The sequence below is a fragment of the Dama dama genome, chromosome 20 (genome assembly GCF_033118175.1).
Source record: "Dama dama isolate Ldn47 chromosome 20, ASM3311817v1, whole genome shotgun sequence".
Taxonomy (NCBI): domain Eukaryota; kingdom Metazoa; phylum Chordata; class Mammalia; order Artiodactyla; family Cervidae; genus Dama; species Dama dama.
Window position 1 is genome coordinate 106,703,646 of NC_083700.1, and position 12,483 is coordinate 106,716,128.

Consider the following 12,483-nt stretch of genomic DNA (forward strand, 5'->3'; position numbering starts at 1 on the left):
GTCAGACTAATGAAAAATGGAGGTGGTGGTTTAGTTGCTAGGTTGCATCCAACTCTTGCAACCCCAGGGACTGTAGCCTGCCAGGCTCCTCTGTCCATGGGATTCTACAGGCAAGAATTCTGGAGTGTGTTGCCTTTAAATGGAGAGAAGATACAAATTATCGGTACCAAGGTCAGGGAACAGAGAAAGGTTATCACTATAAATCCTAGAAAAATTAAAAGAATAATAAGAGGGTGCCACAAACAATCTCTAATAAATTTGACAGCATGGATAAAAATGTGATTTCTTTGAATTACTCAAGAAGAAATAGATAACTTGAATAGCCTCATGTCTGTTAAAGAAACCACATCTTGTTTTAAGGTAAAGGGGGGTGTGCCTACTACTTCCCACTGTTTATTGCATCAAGTCTCAGCATTGAGTGCTACCATCTCACTCATCTGGGTAATTCAAAGACTAGCTTAAGCTAGTTTGAAGTAGGCTTCCATTTTTTGTGGTTGGAAGAATCATGAATAATCCAGGTCTTAAACACTACTTCCAAGACAACAGAGCCTGTGGCATCTGTCCATGGTGCTAACTGTGTGCCCCTCCCCACTCACTGCTTCAGCGTGAAATCAGAGCCACTGAATTCATTCTCAACCCCAGGAACCCAGTACCCTGTTGATTCTGTCCATGGTTTTGACCACAGTCTCCATCTGCCACCACAGCCCTTGGAGTCAATATCAGAATTTAGTCACATTTTCCAAATTTGGGAACTCAAGAAGATGCTCTTCTTCTGGATGTAGCTTCAGAGACCTTTGGTGGTCCTGCAGTATGAAACTCAAGCAAAACTGAGGCCAAGCTCTGTAACAGAAGGCATAAGCAACTTGAGACAGAAGACCAGTCATCAGTATACAAGTCCAGGCCCCTAAAGAGAAGTCTGGCAAAATCAAGCAGAAAATCAAGGCCACTACCAACTGGGCAGAGCTCCAGCCTTGGAAGACCAGGAGAGAAAACTAATGAAGGAATTCTGCCATGTGGACCATGTACAATTTGAAGCAGTGGAAGAGGTCACAGCCTGGCAGGTGTAAGAATGCCAAGGGCATCCTTAGATACCATGTGACAAGCTTATGATAGAATGTCTAAGTCTAGATGGACCTTGTTGTGGGAGGGGGATGAATCTGAGCCTGTCTGGTTCCCTTGATGGAACTCTACAGTTTACTTACCCAAAGGCAACCCAATACTAAGGGCTGAGTTTTCTTGGAGGCAGAACTTCTCCAGGTCAGGGAAAACACTGAGGCACTTGCTGTCACTTATACATGACCCTAAAGAGATGATAAGAGAGACAGAAGTTGGATCAGCCAGAGAGGGCTTCCCAGAGTGGGTGCCTCTTGCGGAGAGTGGAGAGTCAATTTCCAAACAACATTTTTTAGTTCCTATTATGTGTCAGGGTCTGCAAAATGCTTTTTCACACACTTCCTTTTTTAATTCAAACAATCCAGTGAGAAGGCTATTTTTATCCCATACTGTATTTTTCAGGGTGCTCCAGAGAACAGAATCAATAGGATATATATAGATATATATATGAGGAGATTTATTGTAGTAATTAGCTCACATGGTTATGGAGGCTGAGAAGTCTCACAGTAAGCTGTTAGCAAGCTGAAGCACCAGGAATGCTGGTGGTATAATTCAGCCTGAGACCAAAAGCCTGACCACCAGGAGCTCTGATGTTTAAGGGCAGGATAAAATGGATGTCTCGGCTCAAGAAGAGAGCAAGAGAACTTACTTACCCTTCCTTTGTCTTTTTATTCAATTTGGGCCCATCAACAGATTGCATGCTGGTAAAGGTAGATCTTCTTTACTCAGTCTACTGATTCAAATGATTCTCTCCTGTAAATACCCTCACAGACTCACTCAGAAATGTTTACCAGCTATCTGGGCATCTCTTAGCTCAGCCAAGTTGACACAAAAAATTAACCATCACACACACACACACATATGGAAACCAGAGCCCAGAAGGGTAAATGATTTGTCCAAGGTCACATGGTCAGTATGTGGCAGAGCCTTGCTTTTTCCATTGCATGATGTAAGCTGCAACTTGAACCCTGCACCTAATCACTCACACTGGATCCTCCAAGCAGGCAGTGCATTTTGGAAAGGCCATCTGCCTTTCTATCGGCTAGCTGCACCTAGCATAGCTAATGAGATAAGTACCAGCCACGCCGCCTCTTTGGTCAAAAGCAGCTAGAGGTCCTCTGAGCACACATTAGGCCTGGCAGCTGGAGGAGGTTTGGAGACTTCAGGTGGCAGGGAGGGGGAGGAAAGCTCCAGAGAGAGAGGAAACTGGTGGGGATGGAGGTGGGAGAGGGCTGGCTCCCTGCGGCGCCCAGAATGATTCTCACCTGCCAATCGATGGCGGGAGACTCACGCAAGTGCTAATCAGCTCCATTGACACACACAGGTTGGGGCTACAATCCATTTTCACATGAAATGGCAGATCGATTCCTCATTCTCTACAATCCCTGACCAGTTTCATCAGGCTATCCATCCTTGAGGGGCTGAGATGCTGAGTTAATTCTCTGCATCTCCAGCCACCTGCAAGCTTTGGCCTTCTGTATTCTCCCCAGAAACAATCTCACTCTCCAAACCATTGCCAGGTAGAGCAGTACAGTGGAACTCTGGGCTGGGCCTCTAACAGACCTTGGTTCCAGTCTCAGATCACAGTCTAATAGTACGACTTTGGACAAGTCACCTCACCTCCTCCAACTTCAATATTTCTCATCTGTGTAACGGGAATGAAAGTTTCAGATCTGCAGGGTCACTGTGAGGATCCCAGTTGTATCTACTGAATGTAAAGTTGGGAAACACTGCAAAATGTAGCTAATATAAAGCACAGCCTAGAAGAATAGGCTGCTTCCCCAAACCTGGCCCTCGCACTTCACCTCAAGCCCTCTATTTGAGATCTGACAATTTGGGGAGGGAAGGTCTGTTGACATAGGTCTAGGAAAGGTTTATCTCCTCTCTTGGGTTAAGAGGTCAAAAACAGCTCCTTGTTCTCCTGGCATGGTCAGACATGGTGGTGAAGGCGACTGGATTCTGGAAACTGAGCTTGGAAATAGCAGAAACCAGGCTGGCAGCAGCTGAACCCAGCCAAGCCAGGCAGAGTGCCTGGGCAAGGGACATTTCTTGGATTCTAGGAACGTTTCTGGTCTTATCTCCTACTCTCAAAAAAGAAATCTCACCTATAATGGCAGATACTTTGTCAGTACTCATCATTAATTTCAGGGAAAGGAGAGGAGCTTCATAGTCTTCTCATGCGTATCTGCTTCCAAAAGGAGAATTCCTCTGAATCTCTCAATCCTATCACCTGATCATAGATGACTAGATGGAAGTAGAAACATTTGCTTAAAGCTGGGCCAGTCAGATTCTTTCTCACTTCACATGTATTGGGGCAGCCGTAGTAGTGTATGTGGAAACAGAGGAAATAAGTTCTCTGAGAGAAGAATGGAGCAGACATGAAGGAAATGTAGGGGCAGGAAATTAGGAGGCTCTAAGAGACAGAAATGAGGGGAGTTGCTGCCTGATGATTTCCTAGTTCCCAAGTATACTCTTGAGTGTACCTGTTAGAAGTGAGTTAATGAGTTTTCCCTGTGTTCTTCCAATGTAAACAACCCTTTACTAAGCTGGATTGGGCACATTTCTGCTTTTGCTGCCAAACAGCCCTCTACGTAGAACAGACCTCAAGTGTACAACTGCTGCTTTAAGTGTCTTTTTTAGCCATCTTGTGAAAATATTGACACGTTAAGCGGGACAATTACAAACACTGAAATGGAAGTTCTTTGGCCATGGAAAAGGTCTACTGAAGTGCTTCTGAATTAGCACCTGTACACAGCACATACCCTGCAGGTAAAGTATCACTCACTCACTCATTCAAAAGTATTCGGTAAATATCAAGTGATACAGTTACAGGTACCTTTAATACGTGCTGAGGATACAGAGGCAGCGATACAAACTCTGTGCATAGGAAGCTTGCATTCTGTTCAATTTTTCTCATATAGAAAATGGAAACAGTAGCAGTATTAAACAACCAAAACACATTTAATTTAAGCATAATAATCAAACAATTTAAATATACACATAGGATTTAATGTGTGTTAAAAGCTGTTATATAGTCTCTTCATATGTAAATTAAATCATTTAATTCTTATACCATCTTTATAGGCAGATATTATTACTACACATGTTTTACAGATTAGATAATTGAGGCACAGAGAAGTCAAGTAATCTACCTAAGGTTATATAGTTAAGTGTCAAATCTGAGATTTGAATCCAGTCTGCTTGGGGCAAATCACCCATGGACTTAACCATTACATCATACTATCAGTACAAATGAATAACATCCTAAATCACACATGAACCTTCATCAGTTTCCCGGTCCCATCTGGGCTCAGATGAAGGCCAGGAAGTGGAGCAGATCTAACAGGTCATGAAAAAAGGAGAGCCTCATCAGCTTCCGCTGGAGCCAGAGCAGTGCACAAAATGTGGGCCCAGGGTATTGGAAAGGAGTCCTGGCCTCTACTCATCCTACCTTGGGCTCCACACAGCCATTGGAACTCCTCAGACCTGCCAGCCTGCTGACCTCGCCAGGGAGATTCCTGGTGAGAGATGCTAAGTCCCTCACATGACAGCTTCTTGCCTCAAAGAGCAGACCACCCAGCCCAGCGCCTGCGTCTTCTGACTCTGCTCTTGCTCCTTTCTCTTGCAGAACATTTATAGCCAGCTGCTCTGATTCAGAAGTTTTCTCACGTCCAGGCCTTCCTTAGCAGCCCCTGTCCTGACTGCGTTATTCCCTACCAGATGATGCTAACAGCCTCGTCATTGGTCTTCTGGGCTCAAGTTTCTCCTCCAATTCTTCCTCTTCACAAAGGTTACAACAACTTTTCTCCAGTGTATCACTGACTAGGTCGTGCTCTTGCTTTAAAAGCAGTGGCTTCCTTTAGGGTGTTCCCATTTGGGGAAACTAAGGGAAGCATGTTTTGGAACTTTCAGCACTACTTTGCAAGTTTTCTGTAAATCTAAAATTTATTCCAAAACAAAAAGGTTATTTTAAAGCACAAATGGCTCACCATGCCCCTTACCCTGATGTTCAAGATCCTCTGGCACACCCCTGCCCCCAGCTGCTTTCCCATCATTTCTCGAAGATGCCTTCTTTTGGGAACCCCAATACTATTACATTGTTTGGAATGCTCTTCTTTACATCCTTGACTTTCTTCCCTGTTAGCCTGATGAGTTCTCAGTCAGTTGTTTTTATTTACGACATACTTAATGTAGTACTGTGTGCTACTATTTATGCAGTAATAGTTCTATGTCCTAAGCATCTTAAAAATATTAATTAATGTAATCTTTACAACAACCCCATAAGGAAGGTAAACATTTTACAGATAGGGGAATGAAGGCACAGAGAAGTTAAGTAACCTACCTCAAATCACACAGAATTGGTATTCAAACCCAAGCACTCTGAATCTAGACTCCATGCTCTTAACTAGTACACTGTGCTGCCTTTTCAGCTTTCAAAATTCACCTTGAACATCATCCCTTCTGGAGCCTTCCTTGATGTCTTTCCAATAAAGTTACTCTTTTCCCCACTCTCAGGTCCCAAAGCTCTTTGTATATTAATTAATTCACTAAAAATTAACCAATCGATCCATCCATTCACTCATTCATTCATTATGCAATGAAACATACTTGTTGAGCACTCACTATATGGCCAATCATTCTTCTAGGCACTGAGAATCCATCCATCTAAAAGCAATCTGTGCAATCCTATATTGGAATTATTGGTTGATGTCTCTCTTTCTCCCTGGGGACTCCCCCTTGAAACTGTTAATCTTTGTAACTCCTTTAGAATCTTGCACAGTACCTGGCATGCAGTTTGTCCTCAGTGAATGTGTTTTTCAGGAATAAATGAATAGTTAATCAAGAATGGTGGTGACAGTAATGATAGTGTCAACCAATCAGAGGAATCTGATGTGTGACTGTGACAGTGTGGGCCAGGGGCCAGGTACATTGCTGCAGTAAAGCCCCAGGCCAGGAGGCTCCTGGGGAGATGACAAGTACCTTCTGTATGTAGACCAAGCCGTTGTTGTCACTACGATTATTTCTGCTGTTAGTGCTGGTGTTATGCTACAGCGTGGCAGATGCCAGCAGCAAGCTGGCCTGCCACACTTCCTCATGGCAGGAGAAGCATCAGGGAAGCAAATGCTTTCAGAGGATGAGCAGAGAGGACCAGGCTGGGGATGGGCTTTCAGCCCAGACTCTGAGCAATCCAAACATCAGTTCTGGGTGGCTGGAGTCAGGGCATGTTTCTCTGTTGTCTTGTTTCTGCAGTCCAAAGCCCTAGATAGATGAAGGAGCAGGGATATAGAAGAGGGGTCCTTTGGAGCAGGAACCATCAGATTAAAGGGCCCCAAGCAAAAGAGTTCATCAACTTTTGTTGGCTCAGAGACTTACCATGTGATGGGAAATTTAGGGGTGGGTTCCAGGTGGAATATGGGTTTGCAATGAGAATGGGAGGGGGACAGATAAGGCAGAGCTTAACATAGCTCTGAATTCCTTTATTTTTCCAAGCCCTGGGAGGAGGTACACTAGGTTTCCCAGCTCTATTTAATCTCCCTGGGGATCAAAAGTCAGATGGCACAAATGATACTTCTGATGTTTGTGCAGAATTCTCATAAGTCCTCTTTGACTTTTCCTAAAGGACCCCAGAATCACTGTATTTAATGATTATGGGCTTCTTGGGCCACTGGAATTCTCTAAAAGTCATTAGGTCCATCCCCCTGCCTCTGGGCAAGAGGTTGAAAGAGTTATAGGTGGTAAATAGCAATTACGAGCCAGTGACATGCTTGGGGCTGTCAGTTTCAGACAGTTCAAGGTAGCAACAGGTCTCTAATTATGGACCACTTCTTTTTTTTTTTTCCATTTATTTTTATTAGTTGGAGGCTAATTGCTTTACAATATTGTAGTGGGTTTTGTCATACACTGACATGAATCAGCCATGGATTTACATGTGTTTCCCATCCCGATCTCCCCTCCCACTTCCCTCTCCACCCGATCCCTCTGAGTCTTCCCAGTGCACCAGGCCCGAGCACTTGTCTCATGCATCCAACCTGGGCTGATGATCTGTTTCACCCTAGATAATATACATGTTTCAATGCTGTTCTCGCGAAACATCCCACCCTCGCCTTCTCCCACAGAGTCCAAAAGTCTGTTCTGTACATCTGTGTCTCTTTTTCTGTTTTGCATATAGGGTTATCGTTACCATCTTTCTAAATTCCATATATATGTATTAGTATACTGTATCGGTCTTTATCTTTCTGGCTTACTTCACTCTGTATAATGGGCTCCAGTTTCATCCATCTCATTAGAACTGATTCAAATGAATTCTTTTTAATGGCTGAGTAATATTCCATTGTGTATATGTACCACAGCTTCCTTATCCATTCATCTGCTGATGGGCATCTAGGTTGCTTCCATGTCCTGGCTATTATAAACAGTGCTGCGATGAACATTGGGGTGCATGTGTCTCTTTCAGATCTGGTTTCCTCAGTGTGTATGCCCAGAAGTGGGATTGCTGGGTCATATGGCAGTTCTATTTCCAGTTTTTTAAGAAATCTCCACACTGTTTTCCATAACGGCTGTAATAGTTTGCATTCCCACCAACAGTGTAAGAGGGTTCCCTTTTCTCCACACCCTCTCCAGCATTTATTGCTTGTAGACTTTTGGATAGCAGCCATCCTGACTGGCGTGTAATGGTACCTCGTTGTGGTTTTGATTTGCATTTCTTTGATAATGAGTGATGTTGAGCATCTTTTCATGTGTTTGTTAACCATCTGTATGTCTTCTTTGGAGAAATGTCTGTTTAGTTCTTTGGCCCATTTTTTGATTGGGTCATTTATTTTTCTGGAATTGAGCTGCAGGTGTTGCTTGTATATTTTTGAGATTAATCCTTTGTCTGTTGCTTCATTTGCTATTATTTTCTCCCAATCTGAGGGCTGTCTTTTCACCTTGCTTATAGTTTCCTTTGTTGTGCAAAAGCTTTTAAGTTTAATTAGGTCCCATTTGTTTATTTTTGCTTTTATTTCCAATATCGTGGGAGGTGGTTCATAGGGGATCTTGCTGTGATTTATGTTGGAGAGTGTTTTGCCTCTTTTCTCCTCTAGGAGTTTTATAGTTTCTGGTCTTACATTTAGATCTTTAATCCATTTTGAGTTTATTTTTGTGTTTGGTGTTAGAAAGTGTTCTAGTTTCATTCTTTTACAAGTGGTTGACCAGTTTTCCCAGCACCACTTGTTAAAGAGGTTGTCTTTTTTCCATTGTATATCCTTGCCTCCTTTGTCAAAGATAAGGTGTCCATAGGCTCATGGATTTATCTCTGGGCTTTCTATTCTGTTCCATTTATCTATATTTCTGTCTTTGTGCCAGTACCATATTGTCTTGATGACTGTAGCTTTGTAGTATAGTCTGAAGTCAGGCAGGTTGATTCCTTAATTATGGACCACTTCAATTCTACTGTGGCTGCATCAGCTCCTGTGGGACCTGCAACAAGAGTTGTGTTTTGGCCATCAGCAGATGTGACCACTTTGGTCCCTGGGGTAATGCAAGGAAGAGAAAGGTGTCATTTGTCTGACAGCTTCCAGTATGCTGGAACCTACTGCTAAAAACACCAGCCAGATCTGGTGTTTGTGTTTAGGCCAATCCCACAACCCAGGGATGGGCGGTGGGGAGATTTTCCAAGGACAAGTCTTTCTTTCCAGATGGAGAAACTAAGGCTTGGAGCACAGATGTAGTCATAGACTCTTTCCAGTCTCTAGGTTCCTGATTATTAACTTAACCTCTTCCCTAGGACTGGTTCAATCTCAAAACCTGCTAACTGAAAGCCAAACTTCTTTTTCCCAGATCAGTAGTGGGGAAGCAGAAAAGAGAATCTGAAAGTTGCGAAGGTTTTTTATCTGTCCTGGCTCTTTTCCTCTAAGACTGCTTCTATCACCTCAGGGTACCTCGGTTAGGAAAGATACTGCTTTTCGGGGTTTCCATCCCGAATCCATGCAGTTCATCCATTTGTACCTTAATCTCTCTGTGGTTACCCCAAACATAACATCATCCACCCCTGGCTTTCTCCCCTGTCCTGCCTCTCCAGCTGAGACTTGGATGGTTGCCTTCCCGCTTCTATGCTTTGGTTTGTACCCTGCATTCTGTCTGGCCTCACTTCTCTCTGACCCAACCTCTCCTGTAATGAACTTCCTTCTGGTATATCCTTCGTACATCCACTCCCACAGTGGTGGATAGCTCTCATGGACATTTCTTACCACATATTAATTGGTCCTTTGCATAACTGACAGATAACTCTGGAGGTTGAAGAAATGCCTTTGAAGATGGTGAATGCATATTAGTAATATCATTTATTAAATGCATACTGGTATGTCAGGCACTAGGCTAAGCACTTTGTTTTATCTCATTTTATCCTCACAACTCTCTGAGGTAAGTGCTATTATTTTCCATTTTGTAGATAATGAAACGAAGACTCAAAAACGTTGAGCATCTTGGTCATGGTCTTCCAGCTAGTCAGTGGTCGAGCCAGGATCAAAACTTTCACTTGTTTTATGTCCAAACACGAGATTTTAACCACTATTTGCTTGTGTCTCCAAGTTGAAGGCACAGAGTTTTCTGAAACATGACAAAAATCACTGGTAAGCACAGAGATCATTTTATGGACATCCAAGAAACATGTGTTTGGAAGAAAGCTTCCTGACCTGACATAGAAGGTGCTAAATAGAAAGGTGATGAGGGAATTACCTGGCAGAACAACAATTAGGACTCCCTGCTTTCACCGCCAAGAGCACTGGTTTGATCCCTGCTCAGGGAACTAAGATCCTGCAAGCTGTATGGTGTGGTCAAAAAAAAAAAAAGAATAGAGGAAAGATAAACATCCAGGCTGAAGTAAAAGTAGGTACTATGAAGGCCAAAGATGTGATATAGAAAGGTGCTTTGTACAAAAGGATAAGGATTTAGAAATGCTGCTTATGACTTCAAGTATCTAACCATCAATAAAATATGCAAGACAAAAAAAAGAACTGTTTAAATGATGTATTTGCCCAACATGAATGAACAGCCTCAGAAGTACCACCAAGGCTGAGAAGAATGGGACTGGAATGTGGAAGAGAGTGTTTTACACAATGTGAGCTTAATAAGACCAAAACCTGGGGACTATCAGGGCTTGTTCCAGAGGGGCAGATGGCATATTTCAGATGTAATCAACGAAGCAAGGGCAGCTTTGGGAGATGAAACCAAGGACATCTAATAAACAGCAGTGGTTGAATGTCATGACCAGTCCATGAGGCAAAGACAGGGCCAAAGGGGAAGCTATAGTCAGTGAAGGTCCATCAGAGCGTGCCAAGCAAATGGGTTCTGACTGGCAGAAGCAAATGAAACTGGAGACATGGAAGCTTGAGGAGGGGGACAGTCATTCAATTAACCATGGTTCTGGCAGAAGGTCCCTTGCTGTTGAGACATCTTCCCATCACACTGTGTATTTTTTTTAAAAGTGCTGACTTGCATCGTGCAATGAAAAGACGTACTTTGTTCAACATAAATCTGTCTACTGGAAGGAGTGTGGTGTAAACCAGAGGACAAGAGATACACTTTGGTAACAGGTGTGAATTTTACTCTATAACAGTCACATGTAAGAAGTGGTACATTTTTCTACATTTGATAAATATCACATAAGCCCTCACTCGCTCTGGTCAAAAAGAAAGTCAACTTCAGAAATGTTTTGGGGGACTCGCCCTCTTCCTAAGATCATACAAAAATTCTGAGTAATGTACACAGGCTTCACTTAGATTCCCTAGATGCAGAATCTGAGATAGGGATTCTTGTTCAAGTGACTTATTCGGGGAGTGATTTCTGGAGAGGGTGTGAGAGAAGCAGGATGGGACAGAATAAAAAGCTGGCGAGAATGCAGTCTTAACTGGTTCTACAAGAAAGCTCTGGAGCACAAAATGGACCTCAGAATTAGTTACCCATTGAGGCAAAAGAACCAGTCTTTTGTATCCCTGTGTCAATGAGGTATTGCTCAAGATGGAGCGCAGCCTCTCAGGTGAGGGGATGATAATTCTCTAGAAAAGAAGGTAGCTGTTCCGGGCTGACTGTTTGTGTCCTCTACCCAAATTCATATACTGAATCCCTAACCACCAGTATGATTATACTTGGAGACAGGGCCTTTGGGAGATAATTAGGATTGGATTAGGTCATGAGGGTTTGCCTTCATGATGGAATGAGAGGCCTTATAAGAGAAAAGGAAGATATAACTCTCTCCCTCCCTCCGTCTTTTTCTTTCTCTCTCTCCACATTCTGAGGAAAGGCCAAGTAAGGAGATAGTGACAAGTCAGCCATCTGTAACCCTGGGAAAGAGCTCTCACCAGGAACTGAACTTTGTTGGCACCTTGATCTCTAGTCTACAGAACTGAGAAAATAAATTTCTACTGTTTAAGCCACCCCGGCTGTAATCTTTTGTATGGTAGCCCAAGCAGACTAATACAGCAGTTGTGAATTGTTATCAACCAACGTAACTTGGGGGGGGGGGGTGTTTACACAGATAGAGTGTCTGCAGTTCATCCTTTGCCCCAGTCAGCTCTACTTTTTTCTCATATTAAATTCACTCTGTCTAGGCATAGCTTCTTCAGGACCCTGGTTGGTCACAATTCTGACTGACCAATTCTAAACTTACAAGAGTAGGGTTTTGTGGAATGAACTATAGCCTCTCTTGCTACATTTTGTCTATGAGCTGTAATTGGCATTCACCATCTTCCTCTACCACCACTCATTTTATTTTTTTAATTTTTTTGGTCAAACCATGCAGCCTATGGGCTGGACCAGAGATCTCTTAGTTCCTGGACCAGAGATTTTGCCTGCACCCCCTGCAATGGAAGCTCTGAGTCTTAACCATTTTGTTATTTATTTTTTATTTTATTTATTTATTTATTTTTGGCTGTACTGTTACCGTATGCTAGCTTCTCATTGCGGTGGCTTCTTTTGCTCTGGAATACAGGTTCTGGGCTTCCCTGGTGGCTCAGATGGTAAGGTGTCTGTCTGCAATGCAAGAGACCCGGGTTTGATCCTTGGGTTGAGAAGATCCCCTGGAGAAGGAAATGGCAGCCCACTCTAGTACTCTTGCCTGGAAAATCCCATGGATGGAGGAGCCTGGTAGGCTATGGTCCATGGGGTCCCAAAGAGTCAGACACGACCGAGCGACTTCACTGCACTTTTTCACAGGCTCTAGGGCGTGTGGACTTCGGTAGCTGGTGACATGTGGGCTCAGAAGTTGTGGTGCATGGACTCAGTTGTCCAGTGGCATGTAGAATCTTCCTGGACCAGGGATCGAACCCATGTCCCCTGCACTGGCAGGCAGAGTCTCAACCACTGGACCAGCAGGGAAGTCCCTGCCACTCATTC